Source organism: Rhagoletis pomonella, unplaced genomic scaffold (assembly GCF_013731165.1).
Source record: "Rhagoletis pomonella isolate Grant_MI unplaced genomic scaffold, Rhpom_1.0 Rhpom_scaffold_00007, whole genome shotgun sequence".
Lineage (NCBI taxonomy): Eukaryota > Metazoa > Arthropoda > Insecta > Diptera > Tephritidae > Rhagoletis > Rhagoletis pomonella.
This window is the reverse complement of record NW_023458561.1, coordinates 29,692,641-29,702,742: the sequence shown is the minus strand read 5'-3', so window position 1 is coordinate 29,702,742 and position 10,102 is coordinate 29,692,641. Positions and strand designations below refer to the sequence as shown.

Genomic DNA, 10,102 nt, shown 5'->3' with positions numbered 1-10,102 from the left:
AAAGAAGTACTCGCAGAGGATTTCACAAAAATGTACTGAAATATTACTATTTTTCCAAAGTGCCATTTTGGCACTTCGTGCCAAATTGAAAAATTAAGCGCTATTTGAAATAAAATAGGGCCAAAAATGGCACGGTTTGAACCAAGTTGGCAGCCCTGAACATAATTTGTATGCCATGGAATTTTCCACAGAAAGTAACGGTAGAAAAGAATTTTTAAGTATTCATTATATTTTTCAGCTGACTACGGTGAAGCATTTTACTTTGCACTTCCCGCTATTAATCAAAGCAGCGAAATTAATAAAATATTGTGGAACATCCCAGTGAAAAAATGTAATGTATAATAATCGAAAAAAATTATCAGTAAAACAACCCATTTCACATTCGAAAATGCATTTTTTTCCCCAGGGCGATGTCCTAAGAAAAGTAGGGTATACAATTTTGCATTACCTTGTATCGAGAAATGAAGGACATTGCAAGGCAATGCGTTCTACAAATCGAGTGCTGTAGTGTTGGTGGAAATTCAGCATTTGAAAGCCCATGTCTGGCTGTAGCTGAGTGCGCAAAGATACTTGCCACAATTTGTTGATCCAGAGGGGGTCAGAGTTGGAATTCCATTGCAGGCAACATGAAAATTAATTTTTTTTTTTTGGCTTTTATCTTGATTATTCACTTCACGGATGCTTTTTCAGAACGAAAGCGGTAATTTTAATATGCGCATAGTTGAATTGAATACAATACTTTCGTTGACGTTTATAGTAAGACAAACTACGTTTCTGATTGATTTTAATATTTGTTTCTTTCAGTGTACTATGCCAGCTTTTGTGCCGGTAAATCTGCATTCGCAGAAAGCATTGGTATTTTGCTTTCATTTTAAGAAAAGTGCAGCAGAATGTCGTTGGATGCTGTGCGAAGCTTACGGATAGCATGTTCCATTAAATTCAACTTGTAAGTACCGGTTCCGACGTTCCAAAAGTGTTGATTTTGACACAACCGACAAGGAGTGCGAAGAAATGTCTTCAACGCCGGAATTTTAGACGAATGCCCATGTCAAATCCAAGAACAACAGAAGTAAACATCGTCAAAATTTTGTAGTTCGGCGTTATGGAACACTATACTTTGTACGTATGCAAAGCAATTGGCGTTTTGGATGTCAGCCCAACTATACACAAACTTGGAAACTTTTAAACGACGATTTTGGCCGTAATTTTCAACTAATTTTGAAACCGCATTTGAAAAACTCTTCTCATCTACAAAAAAAATACCATTCCGACGGTGTAGATTATTCAGGCAGGTTATGTAATTCACTTCCGAGTGAATTTCAACCAATGTCACTTTGAATTCAAATTGAATGGGATTGAAATTCACTCGGAAGCAAACCACTGAACCCGCATGATTACCTTTTGCTACTGCCAGATTTTTTTTATTTATTTATTGTGCAAAGAAAAAGCATAGTTTGAATGGCACAGTCCAATATTATTTGAGTTTACTTAATAAGTATAAACGCCGACTCATTCATTTGTAGCACAGGTAAATACTCAATGACGTGGAAAGATCTGCGCAGAAGCGTCCTTGGCGCTCCTGAGTGGAATCAATTAAAAAATCGTCATAAGCACGACGTCAAAACCGAGGGAATACCACCGCGCTGATGAGAAAATTTTCGAACTCTAGAAATGATGATCGTGGCCAAATAGCATCAGTAGCAATCTCTCGGGCGAACGTTGAAAAACAACAGCGTATCGGCATCGGAAAAACGTGGCGTGGTAGTGGTGCGGATGTCTGCAGGCGTTCGATAATTTTTCTTTTTTTTTTGGTTTCCTTGGTTAACCGCTTAACAATATCTGTTTCGGCTATTAAGTGTGAATTTAGCCTAAGCCTTATCATTTGTTTTGAAAATGTGTATAGTAAATATTTCGTTAAATAGTGAGTTTGGAAAAAGTTATCTTTGTTTATATGTTTATATATACATATGTACATACTTAAATGTGTGTAAAAGAAATATGTAAAAAATAAAGAAATCTGTTGTTAACTGTTTGAAATAAAAAATGCTAGCGAAAGCCGCAACATTTAAAAATGAATGGGAAAATATAAAATAAATTAGACTAATGCATTTATTGTAAATATAATGAAATTTTAATAAATCAAATAACTACATATGTACATCGAATTGAAATTGCTGCCAATCAAAGCAATCAAATGGATACCAAGTAAATATGCAATCTCCTGCTCATATACATACATATGTACATATAGTCTTCTTAAGTAAAACCAAAGAAAGTTTATTTACTATGGATAAACACTTGCGTGCAAGAGCATCTGTATGTACATACATACATATGTATGTGTATCTGTATTGAATTAAGAGAAGATTGTTTTTATTTTCTGTTATGACGTCACTTGAACTCTTGGGGCATACAAGTGCAACTAAAAATACACGCAAATAAATCTATGCGTATGCACAATCGAAACATGTATGTATGTATGTATGTAGGTACATATAAACACGTGCTTCTTTTGTATACATAAATGTGTTTTCTTAAGTGCATCGAATAGCACTAGCGATCGTATTCATTATTATCTTACTTTTCAGTTTTATCTTTTGAGTTTCATGAGTTTCGCCCGTAAATTAAAGGACCGATAACTTAAGACACCGTCAAAGATGGCAAGTAAAGTACTTTAACAAATGATGGTTATTCTTGTTTGTGTCGGTGATAACACCGTCGAAGGTAAAATTTACACACACAAAAATCAATAAAACTCTCGAAACTAGGAACCAAATATTGAAGTACAACTGTGTTCTTAGTATTTCTCTCTGGCGTCGGGATATTTTTAACAGTTTTACGCCGACTTCGAACGGCGATTGTATTTATAAGAGAAGCTGTCTTGTTCATGGCAGTAATACATACACATACATATGTATGCCAGCATTTTCTATTGCGGAAGTTACTAATTCGATACGACATTTCTGTGAAAATCATCGCCGATGATATCGCTACTTTTTCGAATTCTTATCCGCTTACAGGAAGAACTGTTCCACCAAGACCTCACGTCTTTATGAAACGAAAGCGATACAGCAATTCGGAACTATTTCGATATGAATAAGAGTAACTTATGCGATAAAGTTGGAAGTGTTAAAGAAGTTTCTTGTATTGGTTAAATTTTTGATAAAACGTAATGAGAAATTTGGGATACCTTTGAGCTTGCAACCAAACTGAAAGTACCAAAATGAAGCTATACGTAGATACTCCCTTTCTACAATAACTACTACTTTTTAAATTTTTTTGGTTTCTATTCAATATGTTTATATATATGGATGGATGGGGCCATTCACATCAAATGTCCCAAGCGCGCTGAGCGGTGCAAAACAAACTAATTTTCGACTAGCTGGGAAGCAGCCAGAAAATGGGAAAAATAATTCGAAAACTATGATTTCTATAGATTCTTCACTTTCATGGTGAAAATTCTGAACGAAAACTTAATTGTTTGGAAATTTTTAATATTGTTTTTAGTTATCATGTTGTGCTTGTAGCCGAGTGCACATAGATTCTTACTACAATAAGTTGCGGCCAAGAGTATCCAGGTTCGAATCCCATTAGGCAAAACAATAATTTTAAATTTATATTTTCGGTTATTTTAAATTATGAAAAAGTATCTGTGAAGTCCACAACGAAAAAAGTGGTTCTTTTACAGGCTACTAGTTACGCAGCGGTAGTCAATTGTCACCTTCTAGGATAACGCCATGTTAAATACGACAGTGGATAGATGGTAGATTTGCGAGGTACCGGTATTCGTATCCCGAAAATTGGTGAAGTCACTAGTTCTATACTAGTACTTCCGCTGTAGGTTATGTAAGGGCCAACAAATTTTTATTTGTTCCAAACGGTGTTGAACATGAATGTTAGGAGAGTATTTTAGGAATGTAAAAATATTTTTACCTTCTTCAAATACTCGAATAATAAGTGTTCATCATCGCTTAGAACAAATTGAGCTTTTTTTCTAATACCCTCTGATGTGCATATTCATGCAAATATTTATTTTTTATACGCAACTACATCCACTGCCACTTCAGCTAGACTGGCTATTACTAGACATGTATGTATTAATAGCGTCATCGTCCTCAGGATGTAAATTTTGAAGGCATCTCATTTCTTTTCCGGCGCTGACGTGCTATCGTTGACGTACTAACTTTGTCGCCACTGTTTACAACGTACATGCAAGCGCACATACATATCGTCGTTTAAAGTACAAAACCGCGTAACGGACATTTTTTGCCGAAAATTGGATTTGCTCACCGAAGCTCTTGGCTCAATCCTTATCCATTCGTCCTGAAATATACTAGCCAGAAATGCGATTGCTTTATAAAAAAAGAGAACCATTTTGAAAGATGAGTATTTTTACTCTCTAGAAAATAATTGATGCAATCACATATGCGATTTTGTATTTTGTTGATATGCGGTTTTGTACTTTAAACGTCGATATGTAGGCCGCGGAAGAAAGTCAAAAGTATACGTTGCTCCAGATGTAATGTTTTGTTTGGAAACTGTAAATATACAAAAGTATGTAAATATACATGCATATACTAAGTATATTCCCATAAATACAAAACTTGTAAATACATGTGCATATGTATTTGCATTTGTAATTTACAACAGAACTACTAGTAATTTAGTGTGAAGTAAAATGTATGCCGTTCATTGGGATTTGGGTCATAACCACATTTATTAAGGACATATAAATTCACCAGTTTTACAGTACTAATAAATAAAATTATTTAAATGCATATGTCGGTGTGAATTGTGAAAATTATTGGTCAATATCCTAGGCTCGCCCAAGCCCATCAAATTTCAAGTATCTACTAAAAAAAATTTTTTCTTAGCGATTCTCTACAAAAAAGGTCCATATACTAAATTATGTAGAACTAATACTTTAGAAGATTATTGCAATTTCAGTAAAAAAATGTATTAATTAATTTTAATTTTTTGAGCATATTGAACTTTGATAGACTTTGGCGAGCCTAGGATATTGACCAAAAAATTCCAAATTTCAGACAGATTTTTTTTTTTTTTTACATAATGAACCATATTTTTGCTATTACCAATCAAAATTCTAAAAAAGCGGATTTTCGGTCCACGCTAGTGTGTATGTATGTGCATGTCATACTTCTTATAGAATTTAAATCAGAACTGAAATTACTGTCTGGCTTTTTCCTAATTGCAATTTTTTACTAGTAAAGTAGTCCAAAAATATAGCTATGTATGTGTACCATAACATGATCGTAGTTGTACGTTTCTCTTTCCCAACCAATTGGAAAATACGCATTCGTTTTAAAAAGCTATACATGCATACGTACATTTCTTTTGCGAAAAGTCATTGAACGAAAATTAGTACCGACATACTTTATTGTTGGTGCACATGTTTTGTCACAAATTTGCCGGTTGCGTCTGTCACCTAATAAATGGCTTGATAAGTAACATATGCATGGCTATTAGGGTGGCCCAAAAAAAGTAAAGTCGAAATTTTAATGTTGGCATCCCCTAGAATTTCTATACCAAAAAGTTTGCAATCAAAAAACAATGAATGAACAATGGAAAAACAATGTTTCTTGGAAATGGATAGAATTCTTGAAAAACAATATTTTTCGATCGGAAAATCTGTTTCTCTCTAGGAAGCGGAGTCGGCGTAAAACTGTATGTGTGTGTCAACATAAAGGTACACGCCACAAATCGGAGGAGAAGCTCGGCCAAACACTAACATATTGCAAGCGCCAATCTATTATTATTAAATAGTTACCGTATTTAAAGTTATCTAATTTGGGTGCAATATTTTTTAACAAAAAATTTAAATTTTTTTATCACAACTTTCGCTTTGAATCATCCAAATTTTTGTCCCTTAAGGAAACTCCATGCACTTACATATACATACGTGACAAGGATCTACTCATTGCCTTCTTATGTTCGACGATTAATTCCTGCTGATAAGAATGTTTTTAAAAGTTAAAGAAGATAATCAGTAAAATAATAGATAACAATGGGCAATACAATCACAAAAACAAAAACAGAAAACACTTTTTAAAAAATAAATAATAAAAAAACAAATGTGATGAACTGTAATAAATTTTATAAATGAACGCACACAAATCTAAACATGAAAGAACTAAAATAAAATATTATCATAAAACTAAAAATGTTGGCTAAATAAAAGATTTTCTCAAAGATTAGTGAAAAGACGAATATTTATCTGGCTTCTTGTACAGAATTTGATGATTTTATTGCATACATATATTTTGTGTACATACATATCTATGAATGTGATCATAAATTTCAATTCATATGTATGCGTTTGTATGTAAATTAGGGATGCCAAGATTTCAGGAAAATTTTGATCCCGGGATATCGGGATACATTTTCAGTAATCCCGGGATCCCGGGATTTTTTCATAACTTTTATCAATATGAGTAAAAATTCATTATCTGAAAGCTTTTAAACATACCATGAAATAAAACTATTAAAAATTTACGATAAACTGATTGTGTAACTCACATATTTATTAAATCAGAAACAACTAAAGTAATAAATTTTTTTAATTGCATTTAAAAAACCATGTGATTGAGGATTGCATACATCACAAATAACAATGTAAATACCAAGTACTTCTGAAAGTAATGATTAATAAAAAAAAACTTAAACAAAAATATGCAAAAACAAATTCTGTTAACATGTTTATTCTACTCCATACAGTAATGGCGAATTTTTTGTCATTTTTCCGCAATTAACTCGAAATTTTGAGGGTGAACGAGTCGAACGGACCTCAGATTCGGACTCACCGGATCGAAATACACGTCGGTGGGTGGGTGTGGTTAGAAGCAAAAACTAATAATTGCATAATTGGCAATTAATAAATAGAATTTTTGTATGATAAATTGGGTAACAATTAAGGCTTAAATTCGTGAAAAGGTTATTAATTGCCAATTAGGCCCCTGTTTGAACATAGCCTTAGAATCTTGTCATCGCCGTAAGCCAGTAAATGTGAGCTCTTGTGAAAAGTGGTGCTGGACCAGTGTTGCCAGGTCTTCGGCATGAGAAAACGTCCCTCTTGGTCTGAAAAAACGTCATTTCCTACCCAAAAACGTCTTTTTCAAATGAATGTACAAAAAATTGTTCTTATTAAACTTTTATTGTATACAAAGGTACATATATACCTATCACCTCGGTAAAATTATATTAAAATGTCATTTCGTCAGAGCACATTTAGAATTCGATTTTGGCTGTTTTTCTTTTGTTAATTTAATGTTAATTATTTTTCCATAAAAGCCAAGCTCGTTATATAACAAACAAAATACAAATCCACATTTCAAACTTTGTGCAAAAATTATAAAAAATCTGCAAAGTTTCAGCTATATTTTAAACTTTTTGTTCAGATTTTTAAAAGTTTTTTTTTTGAGTATGCAGTTTGATAGCCCATTAAATTTCAGGGAATAATGTTCACGTTTAAAGCGGCTACATGCTCGCGTTGATTTTCAATAATTTTTTTTTCTTGTAGACATTTGGTTAGGGGGTCGGTTGTCGAAAATGCTAAATTACGTTCTGCTAAGAAGGAGTACATATAGCAATATTTCAGCCTTTTTTGCGTTCATTACATTTTCAATGAACTCTTAAAAAAGTCGCCTACTTTTTTCTGACTTTTTATGCTGCTACAGCTTTTTTGATGCTTTTGCGAGCGTGCGTGTTGCAATAGATCAACTCTTCCTGATTTGGCTTTTAATGTGCAATTGCAAACATTACAATTAGACTCCTAACCTCAAGTGTTTACACAACCAGCCTTTGTCCAAGAATCCAAAAAAAATGCGCGTACAATTGGTTTGCATCTGTGTCCGAAGAATAAATATCTTTTGAAGCAGCTGCTGCAAAACAGAAAGCTTGTAAAGATTTATTAAGAAAATAATTCAAAAACAGTTCTACTTACAAGATTTAGTAACAGAGAAAAATTACTGGAAAGTTAAAAAACGTCATTTTTACACAAAAAACGTCCAAACGTCAACAGGATACAAGAAACGTCCAAATGACGTTAAAAACGTCAACCTGGCAACGCTGTGCTGGATTTAGATTTAGTTTTACTGTTTACATTGATGAGGGCAAGTTAGGAACTCACACTGTCTGAAACCTTATATGATATCAAACGGCTAGGAAAGGTAAAGGAGCAGTGCAAGGTACGAGTATTTTATTCCTTCTCAAAACTGTTCTTTAAAATTGGTTATTTTTTTTTTAAATAAGACATTAAAAGGAAGCCAACTAAAATACTTATGCATATAGTATGCACATATGTAGAACCGTCGAGGATAAGTGTCTCAAGTGTTTTTTGGCTTTTAATGTTTCCTGTTGTTAATAGAGCCTCTTACTAACAAGAATAGTAATAAAGCAGAAACTTGCTTCATAATCTTTCCAAACCAAACGACTGCGAATATATTTCGTAAAACTTATTGTATATGTAAACAGAATCTCCACTAGATACATATGTATTTACAAAAGAAACAGATAAATGTCTAAATAAAAATTCATCAATGACGCAAAAAACGCTTCAGACGCCAGCAATGTTAGATGTATTAAAATTTATAGTTTTCGAAAGAGATTTATGTTTACAAATATAAAAATAATATTGCACTGTGCCTATTTACATGTACATAATATGTATATGTATTTACTTATGTACATATATGTATATGTTTATCATACATTTGTTTTATGCTCCAGTATTATTGATACAGTTCTATACACTTTCGTCATCTAAGTTTCAAAAGCCAATATTTCTTTTAGAGAAAAACCAAAAATATATGAAAAAATATTCATTCATACACATACATATGCACATACATATATACATAATAGTTGATGTAAACTAATTGAGTATTTGCATATGTATGCTATATTTAGCACACTTTTCGGTAGGTACTATATTCGATTTTGGTAGCTAGTACTGGTACTGTTCTCTATTTGGCTCTATTGCTTTTGATCTTTTCGCTAACGAACGCAGACGCTTCATCAGATCAATCAGCTAGGTCATGAGCTGCAGGACCGGCAAAATAGATTTCCCACATGACTGCTATGTACGAGAGTACTCGCAGTCGTAGTGGTTTTGCAATTTTACTATAAGCACCTAATAATATTCGATTTAATTATGCGGAAAAACATTACCTACACTCGCTTAAGTGTCAGAAAATATGATTTGTGTGCTCGGCAAAGGTGCATAGTTGCATGCATTTGCTTGTGTGTGCTTTTCCTTGCGAGCAATTTTATTTAATTTTTTCTTTTCGGAAAAATTAGTGTCTGATGCTTGTACAAATCAAGCTGTGACTTAACTGCAATCGATAATATTCGAGTTTTTTAATTAAAATTATTATTATAATTATTTTATATAAAATCATCGAGCCTTATTTGTGATTATAACGTAAGCGACAAATAATACTGAAGGGATGCTAAAATGACACAAAAAACAAAATAAAATATAACCTCTTGGGATTAACCTTTTTCGGAAATATTTTTTTTTTTAATTAAAGGAAATGTACGTATGTATATATTTTTATATTTCATATTATTATATTTGACCATTTACAACTTTTTTACCTATTCATCGATTTTCTTCGTTATTTAGGCAGGTTCTGCAATTCACTTCTGAGGGAATTTCAATCAAATTCGCATTGAATTTAAATTGGCAAGGTTTGAAAATGAATTGTAGAACTTGCCTGATTAGCTTGATTTCTTTTGTAAAAGAACAGACTTTAATACAATTTAAAAAATTTACCAAAAATCTGTAATTACTTTAGTTGTTTCCCAGTTTGATTTATTTTTTTTCATACAAATTGCAATATCTTAGGAAAATTACCTGATCTAGAAAAACAGAACACAGAACAGAATCGAGTTAGTTTTTTTCTATAGATAAGTTTTAGATATATTTGTAATTTACCATTATTCAGCTAAAAAAGTGGTTCCACTTAATACGTACATATGTATATTTTACGAACCAATTACGAACCCTAATACGAAGTATATTCATTACTTTTCGATATGCCTGATAGCTTCTGAGAAATTAATTAATAATACCAAATTTTTT

At 32.5% G+C, this 10,102-nt stretch overlaps 1 protein-coding gene across 3 annotated transcripts in view; it reads left to right on the top strand.

Moving 5' to 3' along the window:
- Positions 1-1,692: 1,692 nt before the first annotated feature.
- The window catches only part of LOC118742544 (TWiK family of potassium channels protein 18), a 38,694-nt gene continuing 30,284 nt past the window's right edge, over positions 1,693-10,102 (top strand). For 2 of the 3 annotated variants that reach the window (XM_036474694.1, XM_036474691.1), the window contains exon 1: positions 2,103-2,205. The gene's annotated coding sequence lies outside the window, so the exon portion shown is untranslated. Of the gene's footprint in view, positions 1,922-2,102; positions 2,206-10,102 lie in introns of those variants that run through there. The other variant, XM_036474693.1, reaches the window with a different exon arrangement.